The sequence below is a fragment of the Triticum aestivum genome, chromosome 2A (genome assembly GCF_018294505.1).
Source record: "Triticum aestivum cultivar Chinese Spring chromosome 2A, IWGSC CS RefSeq v2.1, whole genome shotgun sequence".
In the NCBI taxonomy this organism is placed as follows: domain Eukaryota; kingdom Viridiplantae; phylum Streptophyta; class Magnoliopsida; order Poales; family Poaceae; genus Triticum; species Triticum aestivum.
In genome coordinates this window covers 751,430,386-751,447,166 of record NC_057797.1, presented here as the reverse complement: position 1 = coordinate 751,447,166, position 16,781 = coordinate 751,430,386, and positions in this window count along the sequence as shown.

The window sequence follows — 16,781 nt, the reverse complement described above, 5'->3', positions numbered from 1 at the left end:
AGCTCTAGTGCCCAAAGGGCCAGTACTACCACGGTGAACCCCAACTCCACCAGTTAATACGCCTATTCCTGTGGAGGAAGCACAACCAGCTAGTCGTAGTTTAGCATCTATCGCATTTGATGTTGTTAAATCGTATGTGCGTATCTTCCCATCTTGTAAATATTATATTGAAGATGAAAGAAAATGCCAGTTGCAGGTGTTTGTCTAGGAGTTATGTGTAAGTAATGTTATTCATGGCAATTACTTTGCTTTGTCCCATAAATCCTACCTCCATGATGGTTATAATACAGAAAATTTTCCCATTTTTCTCTATAGTGAAGGACCAATTTGGAAACTCATGATGAGGTAACTTGTGCTAATACCTCTGCTATCTTCAAGAATGCTTGGTGGCAGTATCGGAATTACCTGAAGAAAACCTACTTCACCGGCAAAGAAACTCATCAAATTCCCTTACGTTCTCCCGAGACACATTTACTGGACGATGACTGGGAACGCCTTGTTCTGTACTGGTCCCGAACCAAGAATGTGATAAGGTCTATGAGCTTATTTTCTATTTTTAAGTACTATATTCTTGCGTCTTACTGTACTCTGTTCATGTAGAACAAGTGCCTAAACTTGAAGAACAATTGTTCTAATTTAAGATTACATTGCTATCATAGTTCAAAAAAGTGCTAGGCGTTAATTGTGCGTTTTGCCACCGCCTTGCGCTTTACTGACCAAAGTGCATGCTTATGCACAGTGATGCACATGTTAAGCGTAGTTATGCGCAATGCATTTCGCCAACGCCTAGAGGCTAGGCGCGCTTAAGCGCTCGCTTAGGCGCGCCTTTTTAACTATGATTGTTATCGTGCATACTGCTTTGCTCTTGTATCACTGTATTTACTCATACAAACTTATTTTCAAATTGAAGGATCCAATCGAAACTGCAATGGCATAGCAAGTATGTCCACGCATGTTTCTTTAAGAGGCTTGCTCTTATCAATAGCTCTGTTGATTTCAATTTCAATTGTGTATACAGTTGACTTCTCATATCATGCACATTACTAGCATCACAATAGAGCCAATAGTGTTGTTGTACATGTAGACCCGTGGTACCCATCTGAAATCTTGTTGTGCCGTGTAGCTTCCCACGCTTTGTATTCTTTCACTTCTGCTTTGTCTTGAACTGATATGATTTGAACCGTGTCTTTATTTTGATTTGGCAAGACAATGCAGTGACCATAGGACATAGATATATGTTTGTTTGATGCTTTTATTATGTACTAGTACTTGGCAATAGAAGACTTGGTAGTTTAATTGTGCCCACCTTACTAATGAACTGGTTCACCGAAATGAGTTTCATATACTAGTACATGCTAAACTGTTATGTGTCTGCTTGTGTCTTCTTTTAGAATGCTGACAGAATATTGGGGAAGAGTGCCTTATTAAGCAATGGTAAAGGAAGTAATGCAGATAAGGTTCAGGATAGTGACACATCCTTGTTGGTCTCCAACAAAGCTGATAAAACAGCTAAGGAAGACTATCTCGAAGACAGTGAGACAACCCCAAAGTCCTGTCTTGGTTTAGTGTTGGAGTTATTAGCCACTACTGCTTGCATAAGCTATTCAAACTCACTGTCTGAATCAGTTCGATTTCTTTAGTCTCAACTACAAGCTGAAAGACATTGATCAGCTGTGTTGCGACAAGAAGCGGAAGGACCGGGGAAGTCCCTGGAGCATTCAGATGCATACTTTTTGGTGCAACAGCAAGCGTTGGAGGATTTTAGCGCCAAACAGGACAAAGCTAATAAGCTTGCTAAGCTTATTGCCAGCATGGTGGATACCACGTTTCTTGAGCTCTTCTGAAGTTGTTTCAGTTATGCTCTTGTTTTGCTGCCGCGTTTATTTGCACTGGTGGCCAATTTTGACGGCTAGTGTATGTAATATGCTGCTTTGTTCCCTATATTTGCACTGGTGGTGAACTTTGATGCCCAGTGGATGTAATATGTGTTATAGCGGTAATAGGCTAGCGTTAATTGCTTGCTTATTTATTTCCTTATTGTCTTGTTTAGTTGTTTGCTTGTAGTCATTGCAGTTCTTTTTCTGTGTTTTTCTAGTGGCCACAATAACCTATCTTTGGAAACTAGGCCAGAATAATCATGGCAACACACGGACTATTGTAACCATGGGCCTCCTGTGGGCCGTATGGTCCATGGGCCTTCTACGGGCCGTAGGATCCATTGACCTTCTATACATGCCGTAGGATCCATGGGCATTCTATGGGCCCTATGATTCATGGGCCTTTTACGGGCCGTAGGATCCATGGGCCTTCTACGGGGTGTATCATCATTTCGCCAATCATGGGCCATACTATTTGTGGCCAATAATGGGCTGTTAATAGGTCGTATTTGATAACTCTATGAAAACAGCCCAACGGGTTTTTTTGACATGAAAACAACCCAACGTATTATCGGGCCACAAACGGGTTGACTGTAACCACGGGCTGAATTTGTCCCACAAGCAGAAAATGACAGTAACGGGTCGTAAGTAAATGAATGTGGAAATGAGCCCAAGAATAAATGGGCTCCGAGAAGGCCAAAAGATAACATGGGCTGGAAACGGCCCAATGGAATAATGGGCCGTTAATGGGTATAAAGTGACACACTGTTCATTACGGCCCAGTTTCACCACGTGTCGTTAATGGGTATAAAGTGATACACTGTTCATTACGGGCCAGTTTTACCACGGGCCGTTAATGGGCCGAGAGTAATAAGGGCCTCATATGGGCCGAAAGACGTCATGGGCCATACATGGGCCGGAAGTTAAAACGGGCTGGAATTATATTGGACGGCCCAGATGACGCTACTGGGCCTAATTCGGATAGGCCGTAAACGGCCCCTGGGTTAGCGTGCTGTAAATGGGCTATATGCGAACAACCCGTTCATAGGCTTGCTGTGGGCCGGCCCGCCACCTTTTGACCAAGTCAAACGGGCCGGCCTTTTCACAGGAATGGGCCTCTGTTGGGCCGTGCCACGTGTCAACGTATCATAGGCGCTTTGGGTCCAATGAGTGGATGACATCTATCCCAATGTTGAGCCGACACGTGTTTCCTCCAGCCAATGATGATTTTACACGTGGAAAATCCCCATTGGTCGGGGCTATTAACGGGTTATCGGATCCAAAACCGGACTCGATAGCTTATCGGCATTCCATTATGGTGGATGCCACATGTCGGTCACCCTTGACGAAAGCACTTCTGTGATGCGCGATTTATCGTCATGGAAGTGGACACTTCCTTGATGATAATTTTGGTAATGTCATGGAACACTTCTATGACGGCACAGGTATGACTATCTTGATTCTGTCATAAATTTGTCATGGATGTACATGCATGACAGAAAACATGACCTACTGTGACAAACACGTATCATCACGGAAGTGTATTTTTTTGTAGTGTTTATAGAATGCTTCATGTGCTTCACTTATATCATTTGAAGTTTGGATTGCCTGTTTCTCTTTACATAGAAAACCGCCATTTGTAGAATGCTCTTTTACTTCACTTATATTTGTTAGAGCGTGGGCATATCTTCGTAGCAAGAATTAAACTCTCTTGCTTCACTTATATCTATTTAGAGAGATGATAGGAATTGTTCATTCACATGGTTAGTCATAAAATCCTACATAAAACTTGTAGATCACTGAATATGATATGTTTGATTCCTTGCAATAGTTTTGCGATATAAAGATGGTGATATTAGAGTCATGCTAGTGGGTAATTGTGAATTTTAGAAATACTTGTGTTGAGGTTTGCAAGTCTCCTAGCATGCACGTATGGTAACCGTTGTGTAATAAATTTGAAGCATGAGGTGTTTCTTTGATCATCTTCCTTATGAGTGGCGGTCGGGGACGAGTGATGGTCTTTTCCTACCAACCTATCCCCCTAGGAGCATGCGCGTAGTGCTTGGTTTTGATGACTTGTAGATTTTTGCAATAAGTATGTGAGTTCTTTATGACTAATGTTGAGTCCATGGATTATACGCACTCTCACCCTTCCATCATTGCTAGCCTCTTCGGTACCGTGCATTGCCCTTTCTCACCTCGAGAGTTGGTGCAAACTTTTGCCGGTGCATCCAAACCCGTGATACGATACGCTCTATCACACATAAGCCTCCTTATATCTTCCTCAAAATAGTCACCATACCTACCTATCATGGCATTTTCATAGCCATTCCGAGATATATTGCCATGCAACTTCCATCATCATCATATACATGACTTGAGCATTCATTGTCATATTGCTTTGCATGATTGTAAGATAGCTAGCATGATGTTTTCATGGCTTGTCCATCTTTTGATATCTTTGCTATGCTAGATCATTGCACATCCTGGTACACTGCCAGAGGCATTCATATAGAGTGATATTTTGTTCTAGTATCGAGTTGTAGTATTGAGTTGTAAGTAAATAAAAGTGTGATGATCATCATTATTAGAACATTGTCCCATGTGAGGTTATCAAAATAAAAGTGGCCAGAGAAGCCCCCCACCCCCACCCAAAAAAGAGAGAGGCCAAAGAAGCCTTAAAAAGATAAAAAATGAGAGAAAAGAGAGAAGGGACAATGTTACTATCCTTTTACCATACTTGTGCTTCAGAGTAGCACCATGTTCTTCATATAGAGAGTCTCTTGAGTTATCACTTTCATATACTAGTGGGAATTTTCATTATAGAACTTGGCTTGTATATTCCAACGATGGGCTTCCTCAAATGCCCTAGGTCTTCACAAGCAAGCAAGTTGGATGCACACCCACTTAGTTTTCAGTTTGAGCTTTCATACACTTATAGCTCTTAGTGCATCCGTTGCATGGCAATCCCTACTCCTCGCATTGACATTAATTGATGGGCATCTCCATAGCCCACTGATTAGCCGCATCGATGTGAGACTTTCTTCCTTTTTTTCTTCTCCACACAACTTCCACCATCATATTCTATTCCACCTATAAGTGCTATGTCCTTGGCTTACGCTCATGTATTGTGTGAAGGTTGAAAAAGTTTGAGAATACTAAAGTATGAAACAATTGCTTGGCTTGTCATCGGGATTGTGCATAATTTGAACTTTTTGTGTGACAAAGATGGAGCATAGCCAAACTATATGATTTTGTAGGGATGAACTTTCTTTGGCCATGTTATTTTGAGAAGACATGATTACTTTATTGGTATGCTTGAAGTATTATTGTCTTAATGTCAAATGATAGACTATTGCTTTGAATCACTGTGTCTTAATATTCATGCCATGATTAGATTACATGATCAAGATTATGCTAGGTAGCATTCCACATCAAAAATTATATTTTTTTATCATTTACCTACTCGAGGACGAGCAGGAATTAAGCTTGGGGATGCTAATACGTCTCCGTCGTATCTATAATTTTTTATTGTTCCATGCTAATATTCTACAACTTTTACATACTTTTGGCAACTTTTTATACTATTTTTGGGACTAACATATTGATCCAGTGCCTAGTGTCAGTTCCTGTTTGTTGCATGTTTTTTTGTTTCGCAGAGGGAGACCATAGGTTCACAAACTATTCCAGGTTTTTTTAACATAGTACACACGTAGGCGTCCATACATACACACATATGCTCTCCCATGTAAATGCATGCCCGCACACCCTACCCCCTATGAGCATCTTTGAGAGACCGATCCGGCATATCATTTTGAGGTTGACGAAGTCGCTGTGCACGCCTTTATACTCGACGGGAACATCTCCTCACACTGAACAACATCGCCGAAAGGCCTAAAATAAAATCCAGAAAAATGCGAGTACCAATGTTAAGTCTGGGACTATCACTGTCCTCCTAACCATCCAACCACAGGTTGGTTCACAATCACTATCCTCCTAACTATCCAACTACAGGTTAGTTCGCAACTATTTTATGGTTCGAGTGATCATCTTTGCCCATGGTAGGTCTCATTACATCACTGAAAGTAGCTAAGAAGGTCATGAGTGTTAGAAATAATTCTTCAGGATTAACATAATAGGATCTTGATATCTAGATTAGAACACTTCTTATACAGAAGATTATGAACTAACCGTCATTGTCTTCATCCATTAGCAGGTCCACCTTAAAGTCTCCACCAGCGAGGAGATGGGCCGGAGAAGAAAGTCAGCAGATGGGTGGTGCAGCAGCTGGTCGGTGTAGACATACAGGGTGCCGCCGGCACTACCCTGATGTGGCCGGCGGTGGTAGACTATCTTCGTCTCCGTTAGCACCTCATTAAGATTGATGGTTAGAGAGGGACTTACTGTGTAGATTGTTGTTAGCACGGGAGGGGTCCTTTTTCCTTATATATATCAGGTGCTTAGGAGGCGGGACCGAGACCAAAACAGTTGGTTTGGTGCCCCCGATCAGGGCACATGCGTGGGAGTTGAGATCCCCCTTTTTCTCTCGATTTGTTTTGACCGAGATCAATTCCAACATTCTCCCCCTTGATTGTATGGTTAATAAGCATCATAAGCCCACACTCGATAGAAATAACACACCAAAGTAAAGTGTTACAATGACCAATGAGATGCCAATGAACCTCATTACCTATAGTATATCATTCTATCTCGAAATGGAAAACATAATACTTTATGGGAGTTGGTTTCTAAGATGGTCCTAATTTCCAGGATCAAAAGGCTTTCCTAACCCATGCCGGCAACATAATCATAAATATGGGTGGTGAGCCTTTGGTAAACGGATCCGTAATACGTAGAAATCATTTTTATATGCTTAACATCATTAGCTTGATCCTGGATTCTATCTTTCACAACATGAAACATATTGTCAATGGTCTTGGCAACACCATTTGACTTGCTGCTACTCCCATAGAAAACTGCGTGTTCATAATGCAATAGGTGGTTTTTATAAATTTTGTCTACCACCTTAATTTCGGGAATAGAACTTCTTTGACATACAATCTGCCCAATAGCCTCTTCACATACCACATCGTAAATTGCATTATTTCTAATGCCATCAATGTCATTATGGAGATTTTCCACGATACAGCTCCATATGCGAGAGTGAGGATGTAACATAACATGGAAACTTTAATATCCACACACCTCGCAGAAACAATGTCTGAATAACCGAGGATATTGAGGTTATCAGACTTCTTAGTAGTGAGCACATAAACTTTTACTGCCTTGCATATCAACAAGACTTTTCGCGGCTAGTGGCCCATTTCTAGACTTGTATATTTGCCAATTTTCCCGATCATAAATAGGGCAAGTCTATATTTGAATACTTACATTGCTTCTGACAAGCATAAGGAACTAACATTACCTGATCAGTTCATAATGGTTCCTTGGACACTAAACTGTCCACCTTTATTGCCCTTTACTTTAGTAGCAATATCGATAGAGTACTATATTTTCTTCCGAGTATTTAATAATATTCACGCCGCATCGTTACCCCAGAACGTCTACTACAGTGTCATCATCGTCCGTGAGGGGGGGGGGGGCACGCCCCGGAGACGTGTCCCGCCTCTTCGGACATGCCACCACACCCCCCCCCCCGCATGTATGAGGGCCCGGTGCGACGCTCCGGTGGCATTGCTACCCCCCTAGGGCCCCCGTCTCGCCTAACCCTGTAGTGTTTGACCACGGGATCTAGCCCTTTGACCAAGCACGGACGGGCTTTGACCAGTGGACCTCACCACCCGGTTGTGTTAGGTCAGCCCGTAGGAACACTTTGGAGCAACATTCGTGCCAGACCCACAGCAAGATCCCCTCCGTGTAGACCTGACGCGTCCGTTTCCCCCCTCCAGGTGCCGGCGGCGGCGCTGCCGTGAGTGGGGGCACACCCCGAACACACGTGCCGGGCATTTGCAACCGCCAGAACACTTACAGACTTGTGAGAGGCCGGCTACGCAAGATTTGGCGGCATGCTAGCCCCCGGAGGCCGCCGGCCACAGCCGTAGACGCGCGAAGGGCAATCCGCGTAGAGGGAATTTTTCAGATACTTCTCCATCACCAAAAATTATGGAAAAATTACATCGTTCCTATAGCACATGTGCCCACGTTGTGCAAAAAAACTCATGATTTTATCGCGCCCCGAGTATTTAGTAATATTCAGGCCGCATCATTACCACAAAACGTCTACTACCGTGTCATTGCCGTCCGTGAGGGGGGGCACGCCCCGGAGACGCGTCCCGCCTCTTCGGACATGCCACCACACCACCCCCCATGTATGAGGGCCCGGTGCGATGCTCCGGTGGCATTGCTACCCCCCAGGGCCCCCGTCCCACCTAACCCTGTAGCGTTTGACCACGGGATCTAGCCCTTTGACCAAGGACGGACGGGCTTTGACCAGTGGACCTCCCCACCCGGTTGTGTTAGGTCAGCCCATAGGAACACTTTGGAGCAACATCCGGGCCAGACCCACAGCAAGATCCCCTCCGTGTAGACCCGACGCGTCCGTTTCCCCCCTCCAGGTGTCGTGTCATCACCGTCCGTGAGAGGGGGCACACCCCGAACACGCGTGCCGGGCGTTTGCAATTGCCACAACACTTCCAGACTTGTGAGAGGCCGCCTACACAAGATTTGGAGGCATGCTAGCCCCCGGAGGCCGCCGGCCATAGCCGTAGATGCGCGAAGGGCAATCCGAATTTTTCGGATACTTCTCCATCACCAAAAATTATGAAAAAATTACCATCGTTCCTATAGCACATGTGCCCACGTCGTGCAAAAAAACTCATGATTTTATCGCGCTCCAAGTATTTAATAATATTCACGCCGCATCGTTACCGCAGAACGTCTACTACCGTGTCATCGCCGTCCGTGAGAGGTAGCCACGCCTCGGAGACGCGTCCCGCCTCTTCGGACATGCCACCACACCACCCCGCATGTATGAGGGCCCGGTGCGACGCTCCGGTGGCATTGCGACCCCCCTAGGGCCCCCGTCCCGCCTAACCGTGTAGCGTTTCACCACGGGATCTAGCCCTTTGACTTTGCACGGACGGGTTTGACCAGTGGACCTCACCACCCGGTTGTGTTAGGTCAGGCCATAGGAACACTTTGGAGCAACATCCGGGCCAGACCCACAGCAAGATCCCCTCCGTGTAGACCCGACGCGTCCATTTCCCCCCTCCAGGTGCCGGCGGCGGCGCCGTCCGTGAGGGGAGCCACACCCCGGACACGCGTGTCGGGCGTTTGCAACCGCCAGAACACATACAGACTTGTGAGAGGCCGGCTACGCAAGATTTGGCAGCATGCTAGCTCCCGGAGGCCGCCGGTCACAGCCGTAGACGCGCGAAGGGCAATCTGTGTAGAGGGAATTTTTCGTATACTTCTCCATCACCAAAAATTACGAAAAAATTACCATCGTTCCTATAGCACATGTACCCATGTCGTGCAAAAAAACTCATGATTTTATCACGCTCCAAGTATTTAGTAATATTCACGCCGCATCGTTACCGCAGAACGTCCACTACCGTATCATCGCCGTCCGTGAGGGGGAGGGCCACGCCCCGGAGACGCGACCCACCTCTTCGGACATGCCACCACACCACCCCGCATGTATGAGGGCCCAGTGCGACGCTCCGGTGGCATTGCTACCCCCCCCCCCCCAGGGCCCCCGTCCCGCCTAACCCTGTAGCATTTGACCACGGGATCTAGCCCTTTGACCAAGCACGGACGGGCTTTGACCAGTGGACCTTGATGTCTACTACACAACCTTCTTCTTGTAGACGTTGTTGGGCCTCCAAGTGCAGAGGTTTTTAGGACAGTAGCAAATTTCCCTCAAGTGGATGACCTAAGGTTTATCAATCCGTAGGAGGCGTAGGATGAAGATGGTCTCTCTCAAGCAACCCTGCAACCAAATAACAAAGAGTCTCTTGTGTCCCCAACACACCCAATACAATGGTAAATTGTATAGGTGCACTAGTTCGGCGAAGAGATGGTGATACAAGTGCAATATGGATGGTAGATATGGGTTTTTGTAAACTGAAAATATAAAAACAGTAAGGTAGCAAGCGATAAAAGTGAGCGTAAACGGTACTGCAATGATAGGAAACAAGGCCTAGGGTTCATACTTTCACTAGTGCAAGTTCTCTCAACAATAATAACATAATTGGATCATATAACTATCCCTCAACATTCAACAAAGAGTCACTCCAAAGTCACTAATAGTGGAGAGCAAACGAAGAGACTATGGTAGGGTACGAAACCACCTCAAAGTTATTCTTTCCAATCAATCCGTTGGGCTATTCCTATAAGTGTCACAAACAGCCCTAGAGTTCATACTAGTATAACACCTTAAGATACAAATCAACCAAAACCCTAATGTCACCTAGATACTCCAATGTCACCTCAAGTATCCGTGGGTATGATTATACGATATGCATCACACAATCTCAATTCATCTATTCAACCAACACATAGAACCTCAAAGAGTGCCCCAAAGTTTCTACCGGAGAATCACGACGAAAACGTGTGCCAACCCCTATGCATAGATTCATGGGCGGAACCCGCAAGTTTGTCACCAAAATGTACATCAAGTGGCACGTGATATCCCATTGTCACCACAGATAATCACGGCAAGACATACATCAAGTGTTCTCAAATCTTTAAAGACTCAATCCGATAAGATTACTTCAAGGGCAAAACTCAATCCATTATAAGAGAGAAGAGGGGGAGAAGAAACATAAGATCCAACTATAATATCAAAGCTCGCGTTACATCAAGATCGTGCCAAATCAAGAACACGAGAGAGAGAGATCAAACACATACACAAGTAGAAAAGGGGGCAAAGTTTCAGGCCGGGTAAGCCCATTAGTCCCAAGACCAATGGGTGCATTGGACCCGGTTCGTGAGCCCAGGGGGCCGGCCGGGCCACGTGGGCCATTGGTCCCAGTTCGTCTGGACCTTTTGGTCCCGGTTTGTGGGACGAACCGGGACCAATGGTCCTGGCTCCTGGCCCACCACCATTGGCCCCAGTTGGAGGCATGAACCAGGACCAAAGGCCCCCCTTTAGTCCCGGTTCATGCCACCAACCGGGTCCAATGGTGGTGCCTATATATACCCCTCGCGCAATAGCAGAGCACACTGCTCTGTTTTTTCTGGCCGAGGGGGAGAGGGCTTGGTGGTGCTCTAGCTCACCTCCTATGCACACAAGGTGTTCGATGGAATGCCCGAGCCACACTACTTAAGCTTTCTCCTCTCCAAGCTCCATTTTCCTCAATATTTGTCTAGGTTTAGCGGTCCGTCACACCCCGCCCCCGTCTTCACCACCGTCGATCACCCGCGCCGATCTCATCACCAGCACCACCGTGGTGAGCCTCTTGTTCTTATCTTCTTTCTGAAAGGAAAAATATTCTTACTTGTATGTTTAGATAGATACTTGTATCATTTTCTTACTTTTATTATTGCATCTTATATAGTGCGATGGTTTTGGTATCCGCCCACGTCGGCCCTCGTCCTGTCTATGATTCAGATGTGGTATATATTATCTTTATAACTATTGGTTCATTTATTGTTTATGAAAATTATGCCGACCAACTTGACATAGATTTTATTTATCTAGGAGGTATGTGAACCGGAAATTCCAACTGACCCTATTGTTGAGAGGTTAAATTTAGTTGAAGAAGAAAACAATTTCTTGAAGGAAAAAATAAAAAAATGAGGAGGAGAAGATGATATTGGAGTTGCATGTTGCGGATGTCGTCGATGATCACAAGATCAAGATGGATGCAATGCGCTTGAAGATTAGAAAGATTAGAAAATATGCCGTTCATGCCGAAGATTGGTATCATTATGCCGTTGGATCAATCTTACCTTGGTTGCGATTATGATTGCGTTTGTTTTCGCATTGAAATGTTTTACATAGTTTCAATGTATGGTTTAATTAATTAGATGCTCTGGAGAGCTATATGTTGTTAGATGAGAACTATGTATGTACTTTTGTTTTAATGTGATGATGAACTTATATTAATTTGGTCACTTAATTATCTATTCATGATGTTCTATAATGGTTTTTGACACACTTAATTATATATAACGCACGCGGATGAATCGGCAATGGATGTACGGTGACAGACACACCTCCGAGTACATTAAGGGTGTGCATGAATTTCTCGAAGCGGCTGAGGCAAACAAGCAGAATGGTTTTATGTGTTGTCCATGCCCTAATTGTGGGAATACGAAGTCTTACTCTGACCGGAAAATCCTTCACACCCACCTGCTTTACAAGGGTTTCATGCCACACTATAATGTTTGGACAAGGCACGGAGAAATAGGGGTTATGATGGAAGACGGCGAAGAAGAAGAGTACGATGACAACTGTGTGCCCCCTGAATACGGTGATGCTGCAACGGGGGGAGCTGGTGAAGATCAAGAGGAACCAGACGATGTGCCCAATGATGCTGCAACGGGTGAAGCTGCTGAAGATCAAGAGGAACCAGATGATGTGCCCGATGATGATGATCTCCGCCGGGTCATTGTTGATGCAAGGACGCAATGCGAAAGTCAAAAGAAAAGGCTGAAGTTCGATCGCATGTTAGAGGATCACAAAAAAGGGTTGTACCCCAATTGCGAAGATGGCAACACAAAGCTCGGTACCGTACTGGAATTGCTGCAGTGGAAGGCAGAGAATGCTGTGCCTGACAAAGGATTTGAGAAGCTACTGAAAATATTGAAGAAGAAGCTTCCAAAGGATAACGAATTGCCCGACAGTACATACGCAGCAAAGAAGGTCGTATGCCCTCTAGGATTGGAGGTGCAGAAGATACATGCATGCCCTAATGACTGCATCCTCTACCGCGGTGCATACAAGGATCTGAACGCATGCCCGGTATGCGGTGCATTGCGGTATAAGATCAGACGAGATGACCCTGGTGATGTTGACGGCGAGCCCCCCAGGAAGAGGGTTCCTGCGAAGGTGATGTGGTATGCTCCTATAATACCACGGTTGAAACGTCTGTTCAGAAACGGAGAGCATGCCAAGTTGATGCGATGGCACAGTGAGGACCGTAAGAAAGACGGGAAGTTGAGAGCACCCGCTGACGGGTCGCAGTGGAGAAAAATCGAGAGAAAGTACTGGGATGAGTTTGCAAAGGACCCAAGGAACGTATGGTTTGATTTAAGTGCGGATGGCATTAATCCTTTCGGGGAGCAGAGCAGCAATCACAGCACCTGGCCCGTGACTATGTATGTATAACCTTCCTCCTTGGATATGCATGAAGCGGAAGTTCATTATGATGCCAGTTCTCATCCAAGGCCCTAAGCAACCCGGCAACGACATTGATGTGTACCTAAGGCCATTAGTTGAAGAACTTTTACAGCTGTGGAATGGAAATGGTGTACGTACGTGGGATGAGCACAAAGAAGAGGAATTTAACCTAAAGGCATTGCTGCTCGTGACCATCAACGATTGGCCCGCTCTCAGTAACTTTTTAGGACAGACAAACAAGGGATACCACGCATGCACGCACTGTTTGGATGACACCGAAAGTATATACCTGGACATATGCAGGAAGAATGTGTACGTGGGCCATCGTCGATTTCTCCCGACCAACCATCAATGTCGAAAGAAAGGCAAGCATTTCAAAGGCGAGGCAGGTCACCGGAAGAAGCCCGCCATGCGTACCGGTGATCACATACTTGCCATGGTCAATGATTTACACGTAATCTTTGGAAAGGGTCCCGGTGGACTAGCTGTTCCGAATGACGCTGAGGGACGCGCACCCATGTGGAAGAAGAAACCTATATTCTTCGACCTACCCTACTGGAAACAGCTAGAGGTCCGCTCTTCAATCGACGTGATGCACGTGACAAAAAACCTTTGCGTGAACCTGTTAGGCTTCTTGGGCGTGTATGGGAAGACAAAAGATACACCTGAGGCACGGGAGGACCTGCAACGTTTGCATGAAAAAGATGGCATGCCTCCGAAGCAGTATGAAGGTCCTGCCAACTACGCTCTTACAAAAGAAGAGAAAGAAATTTTCTTTGAATGCCTGCTCAGTATGAAGGTCCCGACTGGCTTCTCGTCGAATATAAAGGGAATAATAAATATGCCAGAGAAAAAGTTCCAGAACCTAAAGTCTCATGACTGCCACGTGATTATGACACAACTGCTTCCGGTTGCATTGAGGGGGCTTCTACCGGAAAACGTCCGATTAGCCATTGTGAAGCTATGTGCATTCCTCAATGCAATCTCTCAGAAGGTGATCGATCCAGAAATCATACCAAGGCTAAGGAGTGATGTGGCGCAATGTCTTGTCAGTTTCGAGCTGGTGTTCCCACCATCCTTCTTCAATATCATGACGCACGTCCTAGTTCATCTAGTCGACGAGATTGTCATTCTGGGGCCCGTATTTCTACACAATATGTTCCCCTTTGAGAGGTTCATGGGAGTCCTAAAGAAATATGTCCGTAACCGCGCTAGGCCAGAAGGAAGCATCTCCATGGGCCATCAAACAGAGGATGTCATCGGGTTTTGTGTTGACTTCATTCCTGGCCTTAAGAAGATAGGTCTCCCTAAATTGCGGTATGAGGGGAGACTAACTGGAAAAGGCACGCTTGGAGCGGACTCAATAATATGTAGGGACGGGCATTCTTGGTCTAAAGCACACTACACAGTTTTACAGAACTCTACCTTGGTGACCCCGTATGTCGATGAACACAAGAACAGTCTGCGCTCCAAACACCCGGAGCAGTGCGACGACTGGATTACATGTGAACACATCAGGACTTTCAGCAGTTGGTTGGAAACACGTCTCAGAGGTGACAATACTGTTTGTGATGAGCTGTACATGTTGTCCAGGGGACCATCTTTGACTGTATTGATTTACAAAGGATACGAGATAAATGGGAATACATTTTACACGATTGACCAAGATCAAAAGAGCACCAACCAAAACAGCGGTGTCCGCTTTGATGCAGCAACCGAGAAGGGAAAGGACACATATTATGGTTACATAGTGGACATCTGGGAACTTGACTACGGACATGATTTTAAGGTCCCTTTGTTTAAGTGCAAATGGGTCAATCTGTCAGGAGGCGGGGTACAGGTAGACCCACAGTACGGAATGACAACAGTGGATCTGAAAAATCTTGGGTACACTGATGAACCGTTTGTCCTAGCCAATGATGTGGCACAGGTTATCTATGTGAAGGACATGTCTACCAGATCATGAAAAAGAAAAGATAAGGAAGCGAATACATCATACGATGAGCCAAAGCGCCACATAGTTCTTTTAGGAAAAAGGGACATCGTGGGAGTGGAGAGCAAGACAGACATGTCTGAAGATTATGAAAAGTTTCATGAAATTCCTCCCTTCAAAGTCAAGGCTGACCCAATCATCCTGATAAACGATGAACATTATCCATGGTTACCGCTCAATAAGCAAATGACACAAGAGAAGAAAAAGTGAAGACTTTCTTCCGCAACTATTATGATGATACCATGCCAACTTTGGAACAGACGAGTATGATACCATTCTCCGTTTTGTACATGCACATGCTATGCCAACTTTTTCAGAGTTCATTTCAAATGCTTTAATGTCTTATGGTTTGGCCCTCGTAATACCATTAATCCCGGTTCGCTCCTTGTCAACAATCTTCTCACCAAGAACACTCTCAAGAGGGTAGCCACGTGGGCCATTGGTAAAGTTAATCACAAACTTGTGATTCACACAAATTTCAAAGAATTCAAATTTTAACTATTCTAATTTGAAAACTAATGGCACTAACAGAAAGTTTATAATTTTTCTAAAACTAAAAGCAAAAAGAATTAAAAAAATAAAGCAAAAAACAAAAGAAAATAAATAATGCAGAAAACAAAACAAAAAAATAAATAAAAATAGCAACAATAAGTATTTTATTGTAAGTAGAAAAAAAATAAAGAAACAAAGAAAACAGAAAAACAAAAAAAGTGTTTTCAAATTTGAAAACTAATGGCATTAACAAAAAGTTTATAATTTTTCTAAAACTAAAAGCATAAAGAATTAAAAAAATAAAGCAAAAAACAAAAGAAAATAAAATAAATAAAGCAACAAAAAAAACAAAAAAAGTGCCACCTACTGGGCCCCCACGACCTGAATACGACTAGAAACCCATCCATGGGCCAGGATTCAGGCCCGGAGGAGGCCCAGTAGGCCCATAGGCATAGCAGTGGCAATTAGGCCCATAATCCTGCAACGGAGAGAAGCTCGAGAGGGGTGCGGCAGTGGGGCTTATAAACCACAACGCACCCCTCTCAACTAGCGAGGTGGGACTAAACTTTCGACGCGGGCGCAGCAGCACAAGGACTTTGGTCCCGGTTGGTGGAACCAACCGGGGACTAAAGGTGGGCATTGGTCCCGGTTGGTGCCACGACCCGGTACCAATGCCCAGCTTTAGTCCCGGTTGGTGCCACCAACCGGGACCAAAGGCCGCCGCTTCTTGCCCTTTGGGCTGCTGAAAAGTGGCCTTTAGTCCCGGTTGGTGGCACCAACTGGGACTAATGCCCACCTTTAGTCCTGGTTGCTCCCACGAACCGGGACTAAAGGCTCTGCTATATAAGTCCACACTTAGGAAATTTTCACACTCATCTTGCAGTTGCCGCCCCCGACAACGCCGACACCGCCAGGCTGCCCCGACGCCGCCCGCCACGGCCCGCCCGTCGTCGTCGTCGCCCGCGCCCCTGCCCCGACGCGCGCCGCCCCGGCCCGCCCCGTCGCCGTCGCCCGTGCCCCTACCCCGACGCGCGCCGCGCCAGCCCGCCCTCGCCGTCGCCCACTGCCCCGTCGCCATCCTCACCGCTGACCCCGCGGTCCTCCTGGTCCG